This window comes from Chlorocebus sabaeus, chromosome 9 (genome assembly GCF_047675955.1).
Source record: "Chlorocebus sabaeus isolate Y175 chromosome 9, mChlSab1.0.hap1, whole genome shotgun sequence".
Lineage (NCBI taxonomy): Eukaryota > Metazoa > Chordata > Mammalia > Primates > Cercopithecidae > Chlorocebus > Chlorocebus sabaeus.
Window position 1 is genome coordinate 24654410 of NC_132912.1, and position 22772 is coordinate 24677181.

Sequence of the window (22772 nt, forward strand, 5' to 3'; positions counted from 1 at the left end):
GGCACATACATGCAGTGAAATCTTCCTATATTTGCAGAAAAGAAGGTAAAAAGTCAATTATCTTACATGGATGAGAATGGCTAAAGTAACCAGGTTCAGAAAAAGTACCATTTTATGTTATAATATATAATTAGTACTGACTTAAAAAGACATAAAAAGCACAGGTAAATTTACCTGAACTTGAACAGTACACTTGAAATCAGAAAGAATACACATACGTCTACAATGAAGTAAATGTGATCAGTTGGGGGAAAAAATAACTTGAGTAAAAATATTAATTATATATAGGTAGTAGCTGCCATCTAAATACTGAATGTGCAGGTGGATGTGATTCCTATTCTCTCTATTCATTAGAGTTCAACAGTTAAGACCATGGGCCCTATAACCATATTACATGGTTTAATATCCCACCTCTGTCATTCATTTTCCAAGTGGGGTCATCAGATTGTGCAATATTTGACATATATTTAAACTAAAAAATAGTAGTAGTCTATCTGAAATTCAAGTTTAATTAGGCATTCTGTATTTCATATGGACAACCCCATATCCAAGTGATTTTAGATGATTTGTATGTGCCCCCAGTTTACTGATCTGAAAAGTGGGGATGATGATAATAATTATTCCTACCTTGCAAGGCTGTTGTGAGGATTAAAAAAGATAATCCAGTAAAGCGTTTATATAATATTTAGTGCACACAGGTATTTAAATTACTTATTATTATGACAGTCCTGATTATAAACTTTTCAGGTTTACAAACAGATCAGAGACGATCTTGGGTACACAGAGCCTGTCACATCGCAAGTGAGCAATAAATACTGGTTGAAAGGACACCCATAAAACTCAACTGTCATATTATAGGGAAGTCAAGGAATATTGCCGGGGGAGGGGATGGGACGGGAAACATGAAAGAAAAGAGAGTGAAAAGGTAAGAAGAGATTATACTAAAAAAATTTCCAATAACTCTGACACAAACTATAGACTTGTCTTCAAAGAGATTGTGTCTAAAACCGAAGTGCTACATCTGTAGGTCTGGTGGCTTTGTCAGTCAAAAAGGATGAGTTAAATTGCTAGTGACCTCCTTCTTTGGAGAATGCCTAAGACAAAAATCACTTGCAACATCTAAATTATTTGAAATTTTTAAATATTAAGTATACAAAAAAAAAAAAAAACAGACTAAAGCTAACAGATTACTTTTAAGAAGCAACAAAATTTGAACTATGCCAGTTACAAAAAGGACTCTATAATGAAGATCACAGAGAAACAGACCATGATAGTAAGAAAATCCTACAGTTCTGAGGACAAGAGAAACATATTTCTTAACAGACTGGAAAAATACATAGTTTATACAAAGAAAAACTATCCTACATTTTAATCAAGAGCAAAGCAATAGAAAATAATGGCTCTTGTCTATGGCCAGACCACCTTAAATGTGCCCAATCTTGTCTGATGTCAGAAGTTTAGCAGGACTGAGGCTGGTTAATACTTGGATGGGAGACTGCCTTGGAATACCAGGTGCCATAGGCTTTAAAAAATAATAAAATATAAAAGAAAGAAAGAAAATAATGGTTATCACTGAGATTGAGCTTTTGTTTCTTCTCTCTCAAAGTTCTCACACTTGGAGAATTTTTTTAGTCAAACCAAATCTCTGCTTTTATGAGACTTATTTCAAAAAATGGTATTTTTTCCATTGACTTCTTTGTTGCCAAAGAAAAATGTCTATCTATACACAACAAAAGGCTGTTGAAATAAGACTGTGCTCCAATCTGAGAGTTAGATAAGCCTGGGAAGAAGTATACCCTCCAGAAAGGTGGAAAGCTAAAGAGGTTTATCACATAATGGAATATGAAGGTACCAAGCATCAGTTATTTAAGGGAAATACATAGCATAAATTAATATATATTTTTCAGATAAAAAAATAACTGAAACACCAACACAGACTGAAATGCATAGCAAAGTTATGTCTGAGTGATGAAAAGGGATCCTTATTTCTCTTTGATGGAGAACAGACTGCCACAGAAAAAAACAGGATGTAGAAGAATTTATTGAGCGATAGGAACTGTGGATCTATTAAGGAAAAAAACAAAAATAAGGAGTAATATACACCAAATTCAGGCTAGTAATTACCTCTGGAGGAAGGGAATAGGAAAGCAGTGGCATAAAAGGGCCTTATTATATTTGCAGTCATTTATGTCTTCGGGAGAGAGAAAGGAGGAAAAGGAAAGGTTGTGAGGGGTGGAGGTGAAGCTGAAATGTTAAGATGACAAAGACGGGTGGCAAGCATTTAGAAGTAACATTTGTTCCTATATTTTGTTTGCCTAAAATATTTTATAACTATTATTTCTTAATGGTGACAACAGGCTTCTAACTTTTATTATGGGGATACGGTTTACTGGTATCACACAGTTATCTTAAGAGTCTAACAGAGACACAATGTCCAACATTAAAAATCCATATGTATCATATGATAAATACATCCTATATAAGTCATGAAGCACAATCCAATTTAAGAAGAAGACTGCTATGGCAGATTATTAGTCCTTTCTTAGTGTATTTGTTTTTTGGTAAGGAGAGAAGTACTAAGAAAGATGTGCCAATTTATTAAATCTAGGTGTTCCCCAAATTCTCACTCAAAATGCTCTCACTTGCAGAGTGATAGCTAGCACTTTGAACTTATATCTCCAAGTTTCCAATCTATAGATCCAGCAATTACCATGAGCTCCCAAGCCCAAATTCCAATAATCTCTGGATACTGTCAGTAGAATGTCACCTGTCAGGTCTCAATCACATTATATCTATTATTAGTAAAAACATACTATCTTTCTACTTAACCCGATCTTCAAGTAATAACAAACAGAACAAAATAAGAAAATCAGTTCAATATAAAAAAGCAAACCATGTTCTAACTGAATCATGCTAACCTTTCTTTCAACCCACACCTCTCTAGTTTTTAAAAGGTTTTGCTGGCCAGGCACGGTGGCTCACGCCTGTAATCCTACACTTTGGGAGGCAGAGGCGGGTGGATCACGAGGTCAGGAGTTCAAGACCAGCCTGGCCAAGATGGTGAAACCCTGTATCTACTAAAAATACAGAAAAATTAGCCGGGCATTGTGGCACATGCCTGTAATCCCAGCTACCTGGGAGGCTGAGGCAGGTAATTGCTTAAACACGGGAGGCGGAGGTTGTAGTGAGCCAAGACTGCGCCACTGCACTCCTGTCTCAAAAAAAAAAAGAAAAAAAGTTTTACTGTGGAAATGTCCAGCATACACAAAAGTAGAGAGGACAACAAAGCCCCATGAATGCAGCTTAAATAATTATTTAAAAATCTGTCAATCTTGTCTTGCTTCATTGAAACCTACCCACTTTAAAACATTTTAATGCAAATCCCAGATATCATGTCATTCATAGATACTTTAAATATATCCATATACACCACTAACAGATAAGAACTTTACATTTTCTTAAAGGCAAGACAACAAAATCCTTCAATAGTTCTTCACAGTATGTAGCTTTCTGCACTATGTGATTTCTACCGTAAGCTGACAAACTAACCCACTCTATTTTCATCTTCCTAAATACCTACTTAACATTAATAAAAAGCAGTATGTCATGACAGAAATGATAGCCCCAAAGGCTATGAAATAAATTTAGAAAGGTTTCACATGTAAAAATCATAGTAGAATCCTAAGTTAAGTGTCTTAACAAGTAGCCCATTCCCAATGCAACTGCTCTACTTATGTATTCAAGTTCATTGAGTTCATATATGCACGAGAATACACAGTACATGAAAATCTCCAGCACACAGAACAGTGCCTGGCCCATAGTAGATGCTCAATAAATGTTTGCTGACTAATTAAAATTAGAGCCCTGGAAAATGCCAATAGTAAAAATTCCCAAAACCAACTTGGAGAGTTGTTTCAGGAACAAAGCAATTGTGCTACAACTAATCTGTACTATTTCCCTCAAATAGCGTAAGGAAAATGCTGCCACTCAACAGCAGTTTAAGTATAATACCACTAGATGTCAGACGTGAATCAAAATTTTCTGGCATTATGAAGTATCTAGGCAAGAAAGCCTGTAGATGGGTGTTATTCATTCAACAAATATTCACCAAGCTCTTACAAATGTGCCAGGCATTGATTATCCTACAATGAACAACGAATCCTGGCATCTGCCTTCTGAAGTATTTGAAGTTCAAGTAGCATTGGGTTTTTCCCCCTAACATTTCACACATTTCACAAACGATATTATCATATCTAGATTCATAACCCTATTATTTCTGTTATGCTAGAATTTAATTTCTCTGCAAACTCAGAAAAACTTGTTATAGTGCTCTAACCAATTACCTTTCTATCTGACTTTATCACTCTCAGTCCTTCAATAAATCAAACTTGCTTGACTTTATCAAGACCTTCCATTCCCTTTAGTCTTCTCCATTCTTCTAAACTATCAGTCTCCCTCCAGAAATTACTTTTATGCTCACTTTGGCAACACACATACTAACATTGGAATAGAAGTAACTTTCTTTCTTACTAAGATTACCCATGGATCAGTATTTCAATAAAATTCACCAGCACCCTCAACTTCCTTTCCCCTTAACCTTTCAAAGCATTTGATTTGCCAACTCTGACTATGGAGAATTCCAAAATATGCCTGCTCTGTTCTTCTTGGCCTGCTACTACAGCTGAATAAGACTGCATAACAACCAATGATTTACAATTTCCCAGTTCAGCTAAGTTCTTGACACTGCTCAGAAAAGTCTCTTGCTTGCATTTTAATTCCTGCCCCCTCAAGGTTGCTGTTTCAAATTTCTAGTAACCTTCTTTTTTTTAATTTATTTTTACAGAGACAAGGTCTTGCTACATTGACCAGGTTGATCTCAAACTGACTTCAAGCGATCCTCCTGCCTCGGCCTCCCACCCAAAGTGCTGGGATTACAGGCATGAGTCACCACAGCTGGCCATAATAACCCTCTTTAACTTGCTGTTCTATGCTGATTTCCTCACGCTAGTTCGATAACCTTGTCTCCCAGTTCACTCAGTTGCTATATCCTCAACTTTTTTTTGCCTGTCCTCATGTTCTTTGTCTTATTTCAGGTGGGATTTAGTCATCAGCCCTCTTCAGGACCTTGCCTCCATAATTATCTCTTCTCACATGTAAAACGTCATGTGAGAAAATCCCTGGTCTTCTCTCCAAATCTCATGGATATACAAAAGCTTCCCAAACGTAAACATCAAAAGTTCTCTCCACCTTTCCATATAGCTATGCTCTCTATCCCATTGTTTTTCACGCTTCTTAAAAATGTAGTGTATATATATATCACTTACCTTCAGTTACTTCTAATTCAGGGTTTCTCAGAAATTAACAAATATCTCCTGGGGGGCAAAACTGACAATTACCCCACCCTGACCTTGTCAAGGTTTGCTGCTCTAATTTTTATGTTCCAGCCCACTCCTATTTGTCTTCCTCCTCCCTTCCGTCCACTGCACTGAAACTGTTCTCAGTAACTTTACCAAACTGCCATTTGTCAGGTCTAGTCCAGCTCTTTAGTCCAAATCCTAATGAATTCTCTACCACAAAGGACAAATTTTCCACTCCCCCTGCCCCACTTAAAATTATCACCTCCTAATAAGCAAATTACCAACTCCTCCTGGTTGTCCTCAGAGCTTTCCACCACTTACTCTCAAATTTCCTTTCTGATTCTTCTTTCTCTGACCATCTCTAACAGTCCTGCCTTTATTCTACATGTCTTTATCCTCTCTGTGTATGGTTTCACATATGCTTAAGAGTTAATAATAACATACAAAATGACTGTCAAATCTATTTTCAACCCCTAACCTCTCTTTTGAGAACTCCAGAAACAAATTTTCAGCTAGATACTGAACTCTCTACAGGCATCAGAAATGCAACTTATCCCAAACTAAACTCATTTCTCCAGAAGAAGGAGAGATATATTTCACTTCAATATCCTTCGATCCTTAATTTAATGACATCCCATCTATCCAGTCACTCAAGTCAGAAAAGCATAATGCTCCAAAAGGCATCTTTAACTGGAGACATACACTCCATCCTCAAATCCTTCCACCAAATCTGTGCAAATGTAACTTCTAAATGTCTCTAAATCTGTTCTAGAATGCCATTTTTCCTTCCTTCTGATAAACTCCTATTCATCTGTTAACAACCCAATGGACACCCCACCTGAGATCCCCTCGCCTGGTGGTTAAAACTCTGGCTTCAAGAAGTTCCGGCCAGGTGTGGTGGCTCACACCCGTAATCCCAGCACTTTGGGAGGCTGAGGTGGGTGGATCACCCTCAGTCAGAAGATCAAGACCAGCCTGGCCACCACGGTGAAACCCCATCTCTACTTAAAAAATACAAAAATTAGCAAGCTGTGGTGGTGAGTGCCTGTAGTCCCAGCTACTAGGGAGGCTAAGGCAGGATAATCGCTTGAACCCAGAAGGTGTAGGCTCCCGTGAGCCAAGATCGTGCTGCTACACTCCAACTGAGCCATAGAGCAAGGCTCTGTCTCAGGGAATAAAAAGAAAAAAGTAGTTTCTAGTTTGGTGGAGGATATAAAATAATTACATAAGTGCAAAAATAAAGGTATATGCAGTTGTTGCAGGATCATGGCCCAAGGAATCAGAGTCTGTATTCTATATATATTCATTAGATATATACGTGCCAGGAACTGTTCTGGGCTTTAAGAAATAAAGTAAGAAAATAAAGTCTCTGCTCTCCATTCCAACTGAGAGAGAAAAATGCTCAGGAAGAAATAAGTAATAGGAGAAATGGTAATAACTGCTGTGAAGAACAATAAGCAGAGTGAGAAGGAAAGGAAGAGGGAAAGGCAGGGCTGTTTCTCTGAAGTGGTCAGGGAAGGCCTCTCTAACAGATGACATGTGCACAGCTATCTGAAGGAAGTGAGGTTAGAGGCCATATCACTTCCTTCCCAATAATTAGTTTAGTGAGTGGCTCACAGGACTGACTCAACAGATGTTTGCTAAGGGAATAAACGAACAAAAATTATATTTCTTGATTTAATGTATTTGGCATTTATATGTGAATATTTCTGTTCTGTTTTTATAGCAAAGATGAAAAATTATCTGTTAAACATCAAAACAGAAACTATAACTCTTATAATCAAATCTTTACTAAATGGATTTATGAATCAAGTACTTTCAATGCAAGCTAACTAGCTGGGCATCAGGAAGGAAAATGGGACTACCCAACAAGGGGGTGTCTATGATTAAGGTCTTAAGTTACAGAGCAGCTGAAAAAAAAAGACAGCTCAACTTCTATGAAATCAACTTGGCCAGGTGTGGTGGCTCATACCTGTAATCCTAGCACTTTGGGAGGCAGAGCCAGCAGCCTAGGAATTCAAGACCAGCCTAGGCAACATGGCAAAACCCTGTCACTACAAAAAATAGAAAAATTAGTCAAGCACGTTGGTGCAAGCCTGTGGTCCCAGCTATTCCAGAGGCTGAGGTGGAGGTTGCAGTGAGCTGAGATTGTGCCACTGCACTCCAGCCTGGGAGACAGAATGAGACCCTGAATTTAAGGGGAAAAAAAAAATGGCTCGGCATGGTAGCTTGGTCCTGTAATCCTAGCACTTTGAGAGGCCAAGGTGGGAGGATCACTTGAGTTCAGGAGTTCAAGACCAGCCTGAGCAACATAGTGAGAACTTGTCTCTAAAAAACCTTTAATAATAAAAAGAAACCATTATACAATGATTTGATCATTATACAATGCATACATGCATTAAAATATCACACTGTATCTCATAAATATGTACAATTATTTGTCAATTACAAATTTAAAAAATAATTTTAAAAAAAAAGGTCAAAATTCCCTAATTACAGAGTTACCTCTAAAATAACATTTCTATAAAGAAGTATTTCCAGAGGAGAAATTAACATCTTGGAGAACATTAATACTCTGCCATGCACTTTCTTCTTTTTTAATCTGTATCGCCCTATCTGTTCAGGGTCTCCAATTAGTTCTCTGAAATCCTAAATTCCATGTGAAGTATTTCAGAACCCTTAAAGAGATTTTTAAAATTTCATTTATTTTCTTGGCTGCCAAATTAACTTCATGCACTGTTTTTCAAACTCTTAAAATCTCCTAGAAATGAAATTTTCTGACAATGCTACTTTAATCCAATTGAATTTCTTGCATTTTAGATCACTATAAACAAGGTTTCCTGGGACTTGAAGTAAAAGATTTTTTTTTTTTAACCTTTCATCTAACTTGACCACCTTACTTTACCAGTTTATTTTACAAAGAGAAAGTCCAAATTTTTATGTAAACCCAGGATTGCCATATTTTTGTTATTACTGTTCTAGCTTACACACATAGCAGCTATGTGAAACTGATTTCTAAATCAAAAGAGTGTCAGTGGCACTCTGTGTTAGAGAGGTTGATGGGAAAAGATAAAAGAAAAATAGGAGGGCAGTTAGAAATCCGCTTTTCTTCTTCAACAGCAGAGGTTAGACACTAACATACTAAATTTTGCAGCTTTGGGAATAGTCATTTTAGAAGCTTGTGCCAATTCAAGATGGTAGTCATCATTCGAAATACCCCAGTGCACCTCCCTTTATTCAACACATTTACTCAGCAAACATCTGAGCTCCTAATATATATAGGTACCAGGTACTTACTAGGCACTGAAAAATCAGCAATAACAGACAATTTCTATTCTTAATGATCTTTGCTCTGAAAGTAATACATACAAAAAATTCTTGTCCATAAAAATACTGAAAAGTCAAAGTATGTAAGAAAAGTTTACTTTGCATTTTTTTTTTTCCAGACAGAGTCTCACTCTGTTCCCCAGGCTGGAGGGCAGTGACATGATCTTGGCTCACTGCAACCTCTGTCTCTTGGGTTCAAGCGATTCTCCTGCCTCAGCCTCCCAAGTAGCTGGGATTACAGGCATGTGCCACCACACCCGGCTAATTTTTCTATTTTTAGTAGAGACAAGGGTTTCACAGCGTTGGCCAGACTGGTCTCAACTCCTGACCTCAGGTGATCCACCCACCTCAGCCTCCCAAAGTGCTAGGATTATAGGCATGAGCCACCATGCCCAGCCTGCATATTCTAATACCCAGCCTTTGCCTCTCATTTCTCTATTTGCCTTCATTAGGTTCGTGCTGCTGCCACCACCTCCCTAGAAGAGGTATGCCAGGAGGAAGAAATTCCCTACTTGTTTACCACATAGCATGAACGATCACTCAGATTGTCTCCAAAATATGAGCAGGAATTTTCCGGTAGAGAATTAGGGGAAAGGTCCATCTATAGCTTTTAAAAATTGTGAAACATCAATCTACTCCATTTATCCCTTCAAACATCTGAAAGCAGCTATCACTTTCTCTCTAAGCAATTCTCTTTCAAGCAAAGTTTCAAGTTTTCTCCATCTTCTTTTTAAAAATACATATCATAGGTCAGCCGGGTGCAGTGGCTCACGCCTGTAATCCCAGCACTTTGGGAGGCCGAGGTAGGTGGATCACCTTGAGGTCAGGAGTTCGAGACAGCTCGGCCAACATGGTGAAACCCTGTCTCTACTAAAAATACAAAAATTAGCCGGGTGTGGTGGCAGGTGCCTGTAATCCCAGCTACTTGGGAAGCTGAGACAGGAGAATTGCTTGAACCCGGAGGCGGAGAGTACAGTGAGCCGAGATTGCACCACTGCACTCCAGCCTGCGCAACAAGAGAGAAACTCTGTCTCAAAAAAAAAAAAAAAAAATCATCATAGGGTCAAAATGTATATATATTCTTACCATCACAGCCCCTTTATATCTGAGGCTCCCAAGTGTTTTAATCATGTCCTAGTTAGTCAGAAGTCAACCCTGGAGACCTCCTTTCCCATATATTCCCACCTGTCCACTAGAGAAGAACAAATAAGTATTTTGAAATTAACTTGTTACTAGCAACATATAGAATCACTTATTACCTTTGTGTGTGTTTATGTATGCATATGTGTATGTGTCCATATATGCATATAAGTGAGTTTATACATTTTACATTAGGAAATATTACCCATAATAGCAAACTACAAATAACTTGGTAATTTTATTATAACTACTTCTTAATAGGACAAATACATGGGCAGCAAATTATCTAATGACTTATCAATGTACTAGCTAACTGGGCTAATATAGAGAGATGGGTAATTTATATCTGAACCATAGTATATATATATGTAAAGCCTAGCTGTTAGAAAATTACATCCCAAAATACTATAGATAACAGTGAAACACTACATGCCCAGGCCACTGAACATGAGCATCCATTTTAAGGACTTTTCTACCCAGCAAATAGAAGAAAAAGCCCCAAGTCCAGTTAGGAATCTATCTGGAGACTCACCCACACTTCAGATGAAGGGTAACTACAAATAATTCCCCACCAACCCAGAGGCTACTTTGGGGCTACAAAGTAGGAAAAAGAAAAAAAAGGAAGGGAAAAGACAGCTCTAAGAAGTGGCCACGGGCTACACTGCACACGGACATGGATTTGTAGGCTAACTCAGCTAACAGCCTGTTCCTTGTCAAAAGCAAACACCAATCAACTTGGAGAAGAGATTTTTCATCTTAGATCTCAAAGAATCCCCAAGTAATAATTTTTGAAGGTCAAGAAACACAAAACAGTTTAAAAAAAAAAAAAAAACCACCATGGAAAACAACAATTTTCTAAGCTAAAGCTACCAGAGAAAACAAACAAGAGAAACAGACTCACAAAGACTTCTGATACAGGAATCACCAGGCACAGGTTATAAAAAAATTCTGCTTACCATGTCTGAAGAAATAAAAAGATAAACCTAAAAGTGATCCAGGTGAAGAAACTATAAGAAGTGATCAAGCATATTTGCTGTAATACCCTAAAAAACTTCTCATAATCAAACTTTAAAACTTAGCTAAAAAGAAATTTACTGAACATATATTGGAGGAAATTATCCAGAATGCAGACCAGAAAGACAAAAAAGAAGAAAAAGAGAAACTAGAGAATTTAGTAGCCATGGGAGATAGAGTAAGAATGAAATAATATCTTCAATATTACTGAATAATTGTGTACCCAGCAAAAATACCTTCCAAAAATGAGGGGAGAACACAGATATTTCAGGGAAAAAAGAAGAGAGAATTACATCACATATAAGTAACATGTTGGAGCCAGGCGCAGCAGCTCATGCCTATAATCCCAACTACTCAGGAGACTGAGGCTCTGAATAGTGCCTAAATGGGGACTGCCTGAGGCCAGGAGTTCAAGATCAGCATGGGAAACACAGTGAGACCACATCTCTTTAAAAAAAAACAAAAAAACAAAAAAACAAAAAAAAAAACCCAACATATAGATAGGAAGGAGATAGTGGAGTTAAAATGTTCTAAGGTTCTTATATTGTATAAGAGTAGAACAGAATTAAGTAGCATTAGACTTTGATGAGTTTGCATATTATTTCTAGGGTAACCACTAAAAGAAGGGTAATAATGTTATTTAGCCTTTCAAGTAGAAAGTATAAAAGAGAAATTATTTTTTTTTAATCTCAGAAAAGAGAAAAATGTAAGAATGAACCAAGAGGAAGTTCAAAATAAAGGTGAAGATTAAATAATAAATACATAATTAATTACATTAAACACATAGGTGAAAATTTCTAAATCTACCTATGGTGAACTAGCTGGTTACAGAATCAACTCTTGCACCCATGAACAACAGCCAGAAAAGCTAGATGATACATAATCACTATTGTGTGAAGGCACCAGAAAGCTACCAAGGCAGAGATGGCCTAATGGAACAAGGTCCCAAATACATGGAAATCCAGAGAGGTGATTGTCCAGTGCTTTGCACAACTGTTCACCTTGAGGCGTTTCCTGTTTCCAAAGTAATGGCTGAGAGACTGACCAGCTACACAGAGCTTCTATCAATCTCAAAAGGCTGAGGAGACAAAAAAAAAAAAAAAAAAAAAAGGAAATTCAGGGCCAGCCAAGGAAAAGAGCTCTAGAAAACACCATGTTTTCGGTTGGGGTCCCCAAAAGAATACAACTTGTGAACAGGGGTGAAAAGAAAAAGCGCAACCATGTCAAGCATGGAGGTGTGCTGTTCCGCCTTCCTTCTGAAGAACCTGCCGCAGGGAAGACTGTGACTGACAGCCCCAGCTGCCGCCCTTTGGATCCATCACCATGTTCATGCAGAGGCCACATTTCCCCATTCCTGCCCAAAGCAGGATTCTTCTAAAAGACAAGTGTTTTTGCCTGGGGACTCTTCACTGGCCTAGAAGAGGAGTTCTTAGATCTGTGCTGCAGTCTGGGGCCCTTCCTTCCAATTCTTTCCTTTCCTCTCTTCTTTCACAGAGGTCAGGCCTGTCTCATGGTCTGAAGTTTTCTCCTGTCCTCTCTTGCTTTCTTCTTTATCCTTTCTAGGCATGGCCCCCAATAAGTCTTCTGCATATCTCATCCTGGTTTAGTATCTGCTTCCATCTTGATGTCTGCTACTAAATATCAATTATCAGACCAAGGCCCGCCTTTAGGTGAAGGCAATCCTTGAGCAGAGATGCAAAAATTCTAAATGAAACAGAAAACCAAATCTGGTGATACATAAAAAGCATCACACATTGTGAACAAGTTTGGTTTAGTCCAGTAATGCAGGGCTGGTTTCACATTTGAAAACTGTATCAACATGATCTACTACATTAAGTGATTAAGGAAGAAAAATCAAAGGATTCATGAGAGAGATATACCACATTCATGGATCAAAACATTCAATATTTCAAATATTCCAGTATTATAAACAATATAAAATCAATCAAAATTCCAACAGAATTTTTTCTTGTGGGTATAGAAACTGAAAATTCAATTCTAAGAAGACTTATTCTACCCAACAGCAACACTTATTATAAAGCCATATTAATTAAGACAGTGTCGTCTTGGTGCAAAGAAAGTGATCAATGGAATAGAACAAAGTTTGGCAAACTTTTTCTGTAAAGAGCCAGACAGTAAATATTTTAGGCTTTCTGGGACACATACAATCTCCGTCGCATATTCTTCTTTTTTTAACAACCCTATAAAAATACAGATCTATTCTTAGCTTGGAAGCTGTACAAAAATGAGCCATGGGTCAATCCCTGGAATAGAAGCAAGTCTAGAAACAGACCTACACACATACACTTTATGATCAAGGTGGTATTACAGAGCTCGAGAGAAAGTATGGACTTTCCACAAAATAGTGTGGGATCAAATCAATATCTACATAGGAAAAAAATTCACCTTTACCTCACACCATATGCAAAAATAATCAATTTTAGGTGAATTGTAGGCTTAATTGTGAATAACACATCTTAAAGATAACACAGGAGGATATCTTCATGACCATGGAGGAGAAAAAAATTCTTAATTAGAACTCATGAACTATTAACCACAAAAGACTGATAATTCACACGACATTAAAATTAGAAACTTCCCTTTATAAAAATTACTAATAAGAAACTGAAAGGCAAGTCACAGGTTGAATTACCTGCCAATTGTATATCACTAACAAAGTCCTCATCCACAATATTTAAAGAATGCCTACAAGTTAATAATAAAAAAGAACTGACAGGTAAAATCCAAATAAAAGGTAATCAACCTCATTAGTCTTCAGGAAATCTAAATTAAAGCCATAGTCCACACCACTGTACATTCACTAGAATGACTAAAATTACAAAGACTGACAATAGCAAGTGTCAGTGAGGATCCAGAGCAAGTGGAACTCTCATACACTGTTGCTGAGTGTATAAATGGGTATGGTCCCCTCAGAAAACTGTTTAGCAGCATCTGCTAAATGTAACCATATGCATACCCACGACCCAGCAATGCCTACATATACATACCCTCTAGAAATGAGTACATGTGTGTACAAAAGTACACATACGAGAATACTCATAGCTGCATTGTTTGAAGTAGCTAAACACTGAAAAAATTCAATGTCAATTAACAGTAGATTGGATAAGTTGTACATATTTTTTAAAAAATCAGCTTTATTGAAGTATAACATACACAAGATAAAAATACCCATTTTAAGTGCAGGGTTCAATAAGTTTAGACAACTGCAAACACCCATGTAACCACTACCATAACCATGATATGGAACACTTCTATTATGCTAACAAGTTCCCTGGTACCCTTTACCAGTCAATTCAGGAGACCACAGAACTGTTTAGAAGAGGATTTTGTTTTGTTTTGTTTAAGAGACATGGTGTTGGCTGGACGCAGTGGCTCACGCCTGTAATCTCAGCACTCTGGGGGGCCAAGGCAGGCAGATCACGAGGTCAGGAGATCAAGGCCATCCTGGCTAACACAGTGAAACCCCGTCTCTACTAAAAATACAAAAAAATTAGCCGGGCGTGGTGGGGAGCGCCTGTAGTCCTAGCTACTTGGGAGGCTGAGGCAGGAGAATGGTGTGAACCCGGAAGGCGGAGCTTGTACTGAGCCAAGATCATGCCACTGTACTCCAGCCTGGGCGACACAGCTAGACTGTCTCAAAAAACAAAATTTTAAAAAAAGAGACAAGGTCTCGCTATTTGCTATGCTGCCCAAGATGGCCTTGAATTCCTGGGTTCAAGCAATCTCTCCATCCTCAGCCTTCCCAGTAACTAGGTCTACAGGTGCAAAACCACCATGCCGACTCACAAACCTGTTTAGATTAGTCTTTCCTAGGATTTTATATAAATGGAACCAGGTACTACTCTTTTGTGCTTTGTTTCTTCCACTCATCAAAATGTTTTTAACAACAAGAACATGAGCAAAATAATAAAAAGTAGATAAATTATATTTTATCAAAATTAAAAACTTTTGTGCAGCAAAGTACATTAAGAAAGTGAAAAAAAAAGGTGAAAAGATGACCTACATAATGGAGGAAAATACATGCGAATCATATATCTGATAAGGACCTGGTAACCAGAATATGTAAAGAATACTTATAGCTCAACAACAAAAAGACAACCCCATTTAAAAATGGGCAATGGATTTGAACAGACATTTCTCCACATAAGATACACAAATGGTGACAAGCACACAAAAAGATGCTCAAAATCATTAGGCATTAAGGAAATACGAATCAAAACCACAATGAGATACCACTTCACACTCACTGGGTTGGCTATAATACAAAAAATGGAAAATAACACATGTTGGTGAGGATGTACAGAAATTAGGACCCTCATTCATGGCTGGTGGAGACATAGAAATGGTGTAGCCACTATGGAAAATGGTTTGGCAGTTCCTCAAAATACAAAACATAGGATTACCATGTGACCCAGCAACTCTACTCCTAGGTATAATCCCCAAAAATTGAAAACAAGAATTCAGACAAACACTTGTACATGCATGTTCACATCAGCATTACTGTCCAAAGAAGATATACAAACGGATCTTTTATTATTATCTACCTTTCAAGGGAACAGAATCCTTTATTTTTTTTCGAGATGGAATTTCACTCTTGTTGCCCAGGCTGGAGTACGATGGCATGCTTGGCTCACTGCAACCTCCACCTCCCGGGTTCAAGCAATTCTCCTGCCTCAGCCTCCTGAGTAGCTGGGATTATAGGCATGTGCCATCACACTCGGCTAATTTTGTATTTTCAGTAGAGATGGGGTTTCTCCATGTTAGTCAGGCTGGTCTCAAACTCCCAACCTCAGGTGATCTGCCCACCTCGGCCTCCCAAAGTGCTGGGATTACAGGGATGAGCCACCGTGCCCGGCCCAGAATACTCGTTCTTACACATTTTCAAGAACGAATTATGCGAGAATAAAGAACTTTCTTTTTTTGTGTTGTAGATACAGAGATCTTGCTATGTTGCCCAGGCAGTTCTCAACCTCCTGGCCTTGGCCTCCCAAAGTGCTGGGATTACAGGTCTGAGCCACTATACCCAGCCAAGAGTAAAGAACTTTATTGAGAAGCTGTGGTAGAAACTTAGAGACTTCCTGAGTTGTAGTCCAGCTCTGCCACCTGCTAGTAACTTAAACACTCTGCATTTTAGTTTCATCATCTGAAATATGGCGGTGATAATAATATCCACCTTAGAAAGCTGTTAAGAGGGTTAAATGAGTTAATCCATGCAAAGTCTTGGACTGCAGCAAGTACGCTGTTAAATTAGCCTCCACCACCACCACCATCATCATTATTGTTATCATCATCATCATCATTATTCTTCCTGCTTCCTAAAATATCCTCAAGAATATTTAAGACACCTGTGATTGTTCTAATGACTAGCATTAAAAGTTCATAAAAAACATACCTAATTAGTATGTTTACCTAACTGCCAGAGAAACTTAGTTTAAATGGCCAATATAGTTAAAAATGACTCTGGGAGGCAGTGGGGCACACCTATAGTCCCAGCTACTTAGGAAGCTGAGGCAGGAAGACGGCTTGAGCTCATAAATTTGAGGCTGCAGTGAGCTATCATCATGCCACTACACTCCAGCCTTGGCACAGAGCAACACCCTCTTACTCGTTTAAAAAAAAAAAAAAAGAAAGAAAAAAAGATGCTCAAGGGTTCAGTGAATGCTCCTTCCCAAAGCCTTCAGAAGAGATCCATGTAATGCTGCTACACATTTTGAAAGCAATTCTAAACATGCTTCTGATACCCCACCCAAAGCCTTAGATCATGGACCATGCTTGAAAAGTCTCCCATCAGTACAGGATACCTTTACCAAATGAGGTTTTGCCAAGGTTATTGCTGAATATCAATCCAACACTGGTGGAAACTCAGTTTCTAATAGTGTTTTATAATATCCAGATCTCTTTGATATTATATCTGATTTTTTGCACCAAGGAATGAAATGCTTACAATCCTCCATTCCCAATATAACATCATACACTTTCTGCATTAAATAGCCTAAAATCCTCTTCTCTGAATATTTTCTTTTGTTTATCAATGGTGCAGGATTTTGAAGAAAGTTACTGCACATATCTCCTTAATCAAAATTGACGTATGTAGCGGAAGAGCTCTGCTCATCAGTATATCACAGTAAGCTAAATATCTGATGTTCTGCTCAGGCTCCCATGCTGGAGCCAGGGCTTCGACCACTGTCATCAACTTTGGATGGCATCCTGAGACCACCCTTCTCTCAAGGCCATCTGACCAGTTCGAGCTGCCGAAAGACTCACAGAAGCTGGCTGCCACCATCCCACTACTCTTAATATTCATAAATTCTGTAAAATATTATTTATATTATAATTATATTATATTAGAACATAATGTTATACTATATTGTTATATTATATTATAAATTATTATTTATGTTCTCCAGAAATTGAAGGGAATACAGGATGTCAGCAAGGTATTAATTATCCACAAGCAACTATTACCACAAAAAAAATATTATTTTACTTAACCTTTTTCTTATAAAACATCTGCATCATAGTACAGAAAACTGACCAACAAGAAGAAAAAATACCTTTAAAATATGAGTGCACACATAAAGGATATGAGAAACATAACAAAATGCAATCACTGGGTAAGTAAAATAATCAGAAAATTAAATGGCTCAGTATTTCTTGGTTGATAAGAAAGAAACAAGAAAATTAAGTGGCAAAAGAGATTTCACTAAATTGCCAAAAGGGAAGAAGACCAAAACAAAATCGTTCAACTGTTTAACAGAATTTTGGCATTATAACAGCATCTCTTAGGAGTTTGAATAAAATGCTGGCAATTATTTTCTCTCCAGTGATTCTAGGCTTTGACTGTGATCATTACACTGGAGGCTCCGATTCAACTAAACTAACACAAAATTCTACATAAAAGGATTTCATGATCTCAATATGCTTGAAAATAAGTTTTCAAAAGAAATGAGACAGTAAGATAAAAATCATAACATTCTGTTGAATTAAAATACTAAATTACATATAGTTTGTCTCTGAATAGATTGCATTCAAAAACTGACTTGTAAACAATTGTCTAGAAGTTAGAAGAAATTTTTTTCACATACAATATGGTATAACTGTTGATCAGGTTATTTGCAATGATATCATAACTATTATACTTAGGGCTAAACAGGCCTTTGTGAAATAGCCTGTGACCCCAACTATCAATTGGGATGCCAAGATCAAACTCACACTTGGAAAGCAAAGGTGCAATCAAAGTAGGTGGAGCACTAGGACTCCATAACCTCATTAAGCTTTGCAGGTCCACAGCTAGCCAAGTACTGAAACTGAGTAACAAGTGATGGTTGCTCCTGCAAAGTGTTCACAGCCTCTAAACTTGGGATCTCCTTGACCTTTCTCCATGCAGGATTCACAGAATTAATTTCATAACATACTAAATATACCCTATATTTATCTTCTAATTCTTAACACTACATAAGTCACATCCTTTTTTAAGACTAGAATTATTTTTAAAATAAAATTAAAGAAATGAGGAAGGGGACTTAAAAAGATGTTAACAGAAGTAAGATGGCAGAATTATAAGATGGACCTAAGAGTTAGACACAACTGATTTGGAAATCCAGTTACTATCACTTACTAGCTATGTGATTGTAGGCAAGTTATTTCTCAGCCTCAGTTCCCTCATCTACAAAATAGGAATATTATTTTGTAGGAATATAGGAAATCTCACACCTTACAGGGTTAGAGTGAAGGAAATAGGAATATCTCACATCTTACAGGGTTAGACTGAGGATTGAAGACGATTAAAATATATATTATGATGCCTGGAACAGATTAAGTTCTCAGTCATGTGCTAATTTCCACCACTCTCCCAATCCACTCCCCAGAATCAAGCAGTTCTTCCAAATATATTACAATTATATTATAAATCGCTTTCTCCAAATACTCTCATACCTTTTCATATTCTTCTTCGCTTAGGAAGAAAACTACAGATCTGGACTTAATAAATACCCAACTTTGTTGAACTTTGCTTCAGAAGAGGTAAGGTACCTAAATTTCTATTTCTCCCATTTTAAAGGCTTAGTTTTGTGATTTTTGAAATTATCTTATTAGTCTTTTTTTTTTTTTTTTTGAGGCGGAGTTTCGCTCTGTCGCCCAAGCTGGAGTGCAGTGGCCGGATCTCAGCTCACTGCAAGCTCCGCCTCCCGGGTTCACGCCATTCTCCTGCCTCAGCCTCCCGAGTAGCTGGGACTACAGGCGCCCGCCACCTCGCCCGGCTAGATTTTTTTTGTATTTTTTAGTAGAGACGGGGTTTCACCGGGTTAGCCAGGATGGTCTTGATCTCCTGACCTCGTGATCCGCCCGTCTCGGCCTCCCAAAGTGCTGGGATTACAGGCTTGAGCCACCGCGCCCGGCCTCTTATTAGTCTTTTAACTAGCTAATTGATTTACCTTTTTGTTAACCTCACTTATCATTATTTTCTCCCTCAATCTGTTAGACCTCTGATGGTAAACTTTTACTACATTTCCATTACAGTTGTCCCGTGAGCAATGGGTTTGAACTCTGTAGATCTGCGGATTTTTTTTTTTTCCAGTAAAAATATGGTATTCACAGTAACACAAGGATGCAAAAGCTGTGTTTCCAATACATGGGTTCCATAGGGTCTATTACAGGACATGAGAGTGTGCAGATCAGTACATATGTGGGTGGTCCTGGAAGCAATCCCCTGGGTACATCAAGGGATGACTGTATTTACATCCTTCATGGACTTTTTCTTTTAGCCATTTTATCTTCTAGTTATTATATTAACTCTATATTTTCTTACGATGTAACTTTTCTTACTTAGGATTATCCCTTAATCAACATCATAAAATGTCAGTAGAGCAACCAGATAATTTAACCTCACACTATAGCAGTAACTCAGTTCAGAACTCAAGTTCAGCTACAAGGGATAATAATCATAAAAGATCACTGGATATGCAGCCTTGAATATCCATTCTTCTAAACGCTTTGAATGTTGTCACTGGATCAAGCCAGACTCATGGGGACCTATACACTTGGACCACAATGCTTTGGTGCCCATCACTTTAAACCAGGGTTTCTTGCCCTTGCATTATTAATATTTGGGACCAGGTAATAGTAATAACTATTATTATTATTTTGAGACAGACTCTCTTGCTCTGTCATCCACATTAGAGTACAGTGGTGCGATCTTGGCTCACTGCAACCTCTGCCTCCCAGGTTCAAGCGATTCTCCTGCCTCAGCCTCGTGAGTGGCTGGGATTAGAAGCGTGCACCCCCACCCCTGGATAACTTTTTGTATTTTTAGCAGAGAAGAGGTTTCACCATGTTGGCCAGGCTGGTCTCAAACTTCCGACCTCAAATGATCCGCCCACCTCAGCCTTCAAAAGTGCTGGGGTTACAGGCGTGAGCCACTGGGCCTGACCCAGATGATTCTTTGTTGTGGGGGGCTGCCCTGTGCACTGTTTCAACAGCACCTCTGGCCTCTATCCACCAGATGCCAATACACACTCCCCCTCTCCCAATTGTGATCAAGATGCGTATAAAGAGGGTACATTAGCATATACCCTCCAGGGAGCAATATCATCCCCAGCTGAGAAGTGCTTTAAGCTGAATGAGACCTTGGGGTTTGCAGTCAGCTTACACTGAGGAACCACTTTAAAAACAGCCGTAAGAAGAAATGGTGTTGAAAATATCATCTACTGTATCACTGTTTGTTTTCCAAGGGAGAAACCTGTCTCAGACCTCAGTGCAAACAGAATGTTTTTTCTTAGGAATAATGTGTATCCTTAACTGATCATATTCTCATCTTTTCTATGGCCACTGGCAAGCTCAAAAGCAAACTTACAGCCCAGCTTTAATAACAGTATAGGACCAGCCGGGTGCAGTGGCTCACACCTGTAACCCCAGCACTTTGGGAGGCCGAGGCTGGCAGATCACGAGGTCAAGAGATAGAGACCATCCAGGCCAACATGGTGAAACCCTGTTTCTACTAAAAATACAAAGTGGGTGTGGTGGCGCGCACTTTTAGTCCCAGCTACTCGGGGTAGGGGTGGGGGGGTGAGGCAGGAGAATCGCTTGAACCCAGGAGAAGGAGGTTGCATTGAGCTGAGATCATGCCACGGCACTCCAGCCTGGCGACAGAGTGAGACTCCATCTCAAAAAATAATAGTAACAACAATAACAGTCTAGGACCTAAAGCATGAACTTACATGTACTAAATCTTCTGAATGTGAATTTAATTCATTTTTTACCGTAAACTCTTGACCTTGTATTTTATCTTGCTATAAATAAGGTATTTCTTCATGTGGCCATAAACTCTTTTTCTGAGTGAAATTAAGCATATATTAATAATTAAAATAGGCAAACTGTTATCTTCTCCAGCAGATCATACCCTTCAGGCTCACTCTATTATTCCTCTTCAAATCACCTTCTGCTGAATCTACAATAGATCTTCTGGTTTTCCCTTATAAATATTCAAGTTTATTCTCCCTAGCCAAAGCACAAACTAAATCCATTCACTTCAGTGAGCTATGTCAGACACATGATGATCTGCATGAAGTTTTATAACAATGTCTTTCTACATTTATTCAAAGTATATTCCTCTCATAAGAGGCATGAACTCTAGATGCTGTGTGTCCAGTAGGTTGTCCAGGCATCAGCACATCAGCCTTTAGGATGATGGGAAGATGGAGTACCTATATCCTCTTTTCTCTTGCTGATGCCAGCTTTGTGAGTTTTCCCTTTCCCCACTAAGGCTTACTTCTAACCCATGCCAAGTAGCATTTGGAATTCATCCTAAACCCTGGTCCATGACAGATGGTGATGCAGGAGTGGCTCATCTTGTACCAGCGACAACTATGAAGAGTCCTGCCTGGCTCTACACCCTCAGATTACTTCTGATAGTGCAAAAAAAAAAAAAAAAAAAAAAAAAAAAGCCATTTCCTTCTCATTTTAACCCATAACCTTTTCAAGACCTCAAACGGTTGTTACAAAGGTCCATTAACAGGTTGAGTGGTTAAACAATTTGTGGTATATTCATGCAAATGAAAAAAAAGTAGTACTATACACATAATAGTACCCATACACATAATACAGTGAAGGTCAAAAATATTGTGCCTGACAAAAAAGTACATGCTGTATTATTTCACTTATTTAAAAAAAAATCTAGAAGAGGCAAAAATTAACCTATATAGTGATAAAAATCAGATCAGTGATTGAAGACAGGAGAATAAAAAGGAGCACAAGGGAACTTTATGGAATGATGGAAAGGTTGTTTTTGATATCACATCTTAATCGGGATAGTGATTTCACAGTTATATATTCATCAAAACTTACCAAACTGTACACTTACAATAGATGCAAATGTGGTATTCTTGCTAAACATGTATGACCTTGAACTAATGAGAAAACATCAGATAAACTGAAAATGAAGGACATTCTATAAAATAACTGATCAGTACTAGTAATAAAATACAAGGAAAGACTATAGGGACACGACATGTGAATACAATGAGGGATTCTGGAAGAGAACAAGGATACTAGCAGAAAAACTGGTGACATCCAAATAAAGTCTGTAGTTTATACAGTAGTCCTGTATCAATGCTAATTGCTTAGTTTTGTTGATGGCACCACGGTATTGTAAAATTTTTTTGTTTTGTTTTGTTTGAGACGGAGTCTCGCTCTGTCGCCCAGGCTGGAGTGCAGTGGTGTGATCTCGGCTCACTGCAAGCTCCGCCTCCCGAGTTCACGCTATTCTCCTGCCTCAGCCTCCCGAGTAGCTGGGACTACAGGCACCAGTCACCACACCCAGCTAGTTTTTAGTATTTTTAGTAGAGATAGGGTTTTCACCGTGTTAGCCAGGATGGTCTCGATCTCCTGACCTCGTGATCCGCCCGCCTCAGCCTCCCA

General features: G+C 38.3%; 1 protein-coding gene and 1 pseudogene across 12 annotated transcripts in view; both read right to left on the minus strand.

Annotated features, from left to right (window-relative positions):
* ARHGAP21 (Rho GTPase activating protein 21) overlaps nucleotides 1-22772 on the minus strand; it is a 135281-nt gene that overhangs the window by 54089 nt on the left and 58420 nt on the right. The gene's annotated exons all lie outside the window — the stretch shown is intronic.
* On the minus strand, nucleotides 7944-22248 carry LOC140712444 (coenzyme Q-binding protein COQ10 homolog B, mitochondrial pseudogene; annotated as a pseudogene).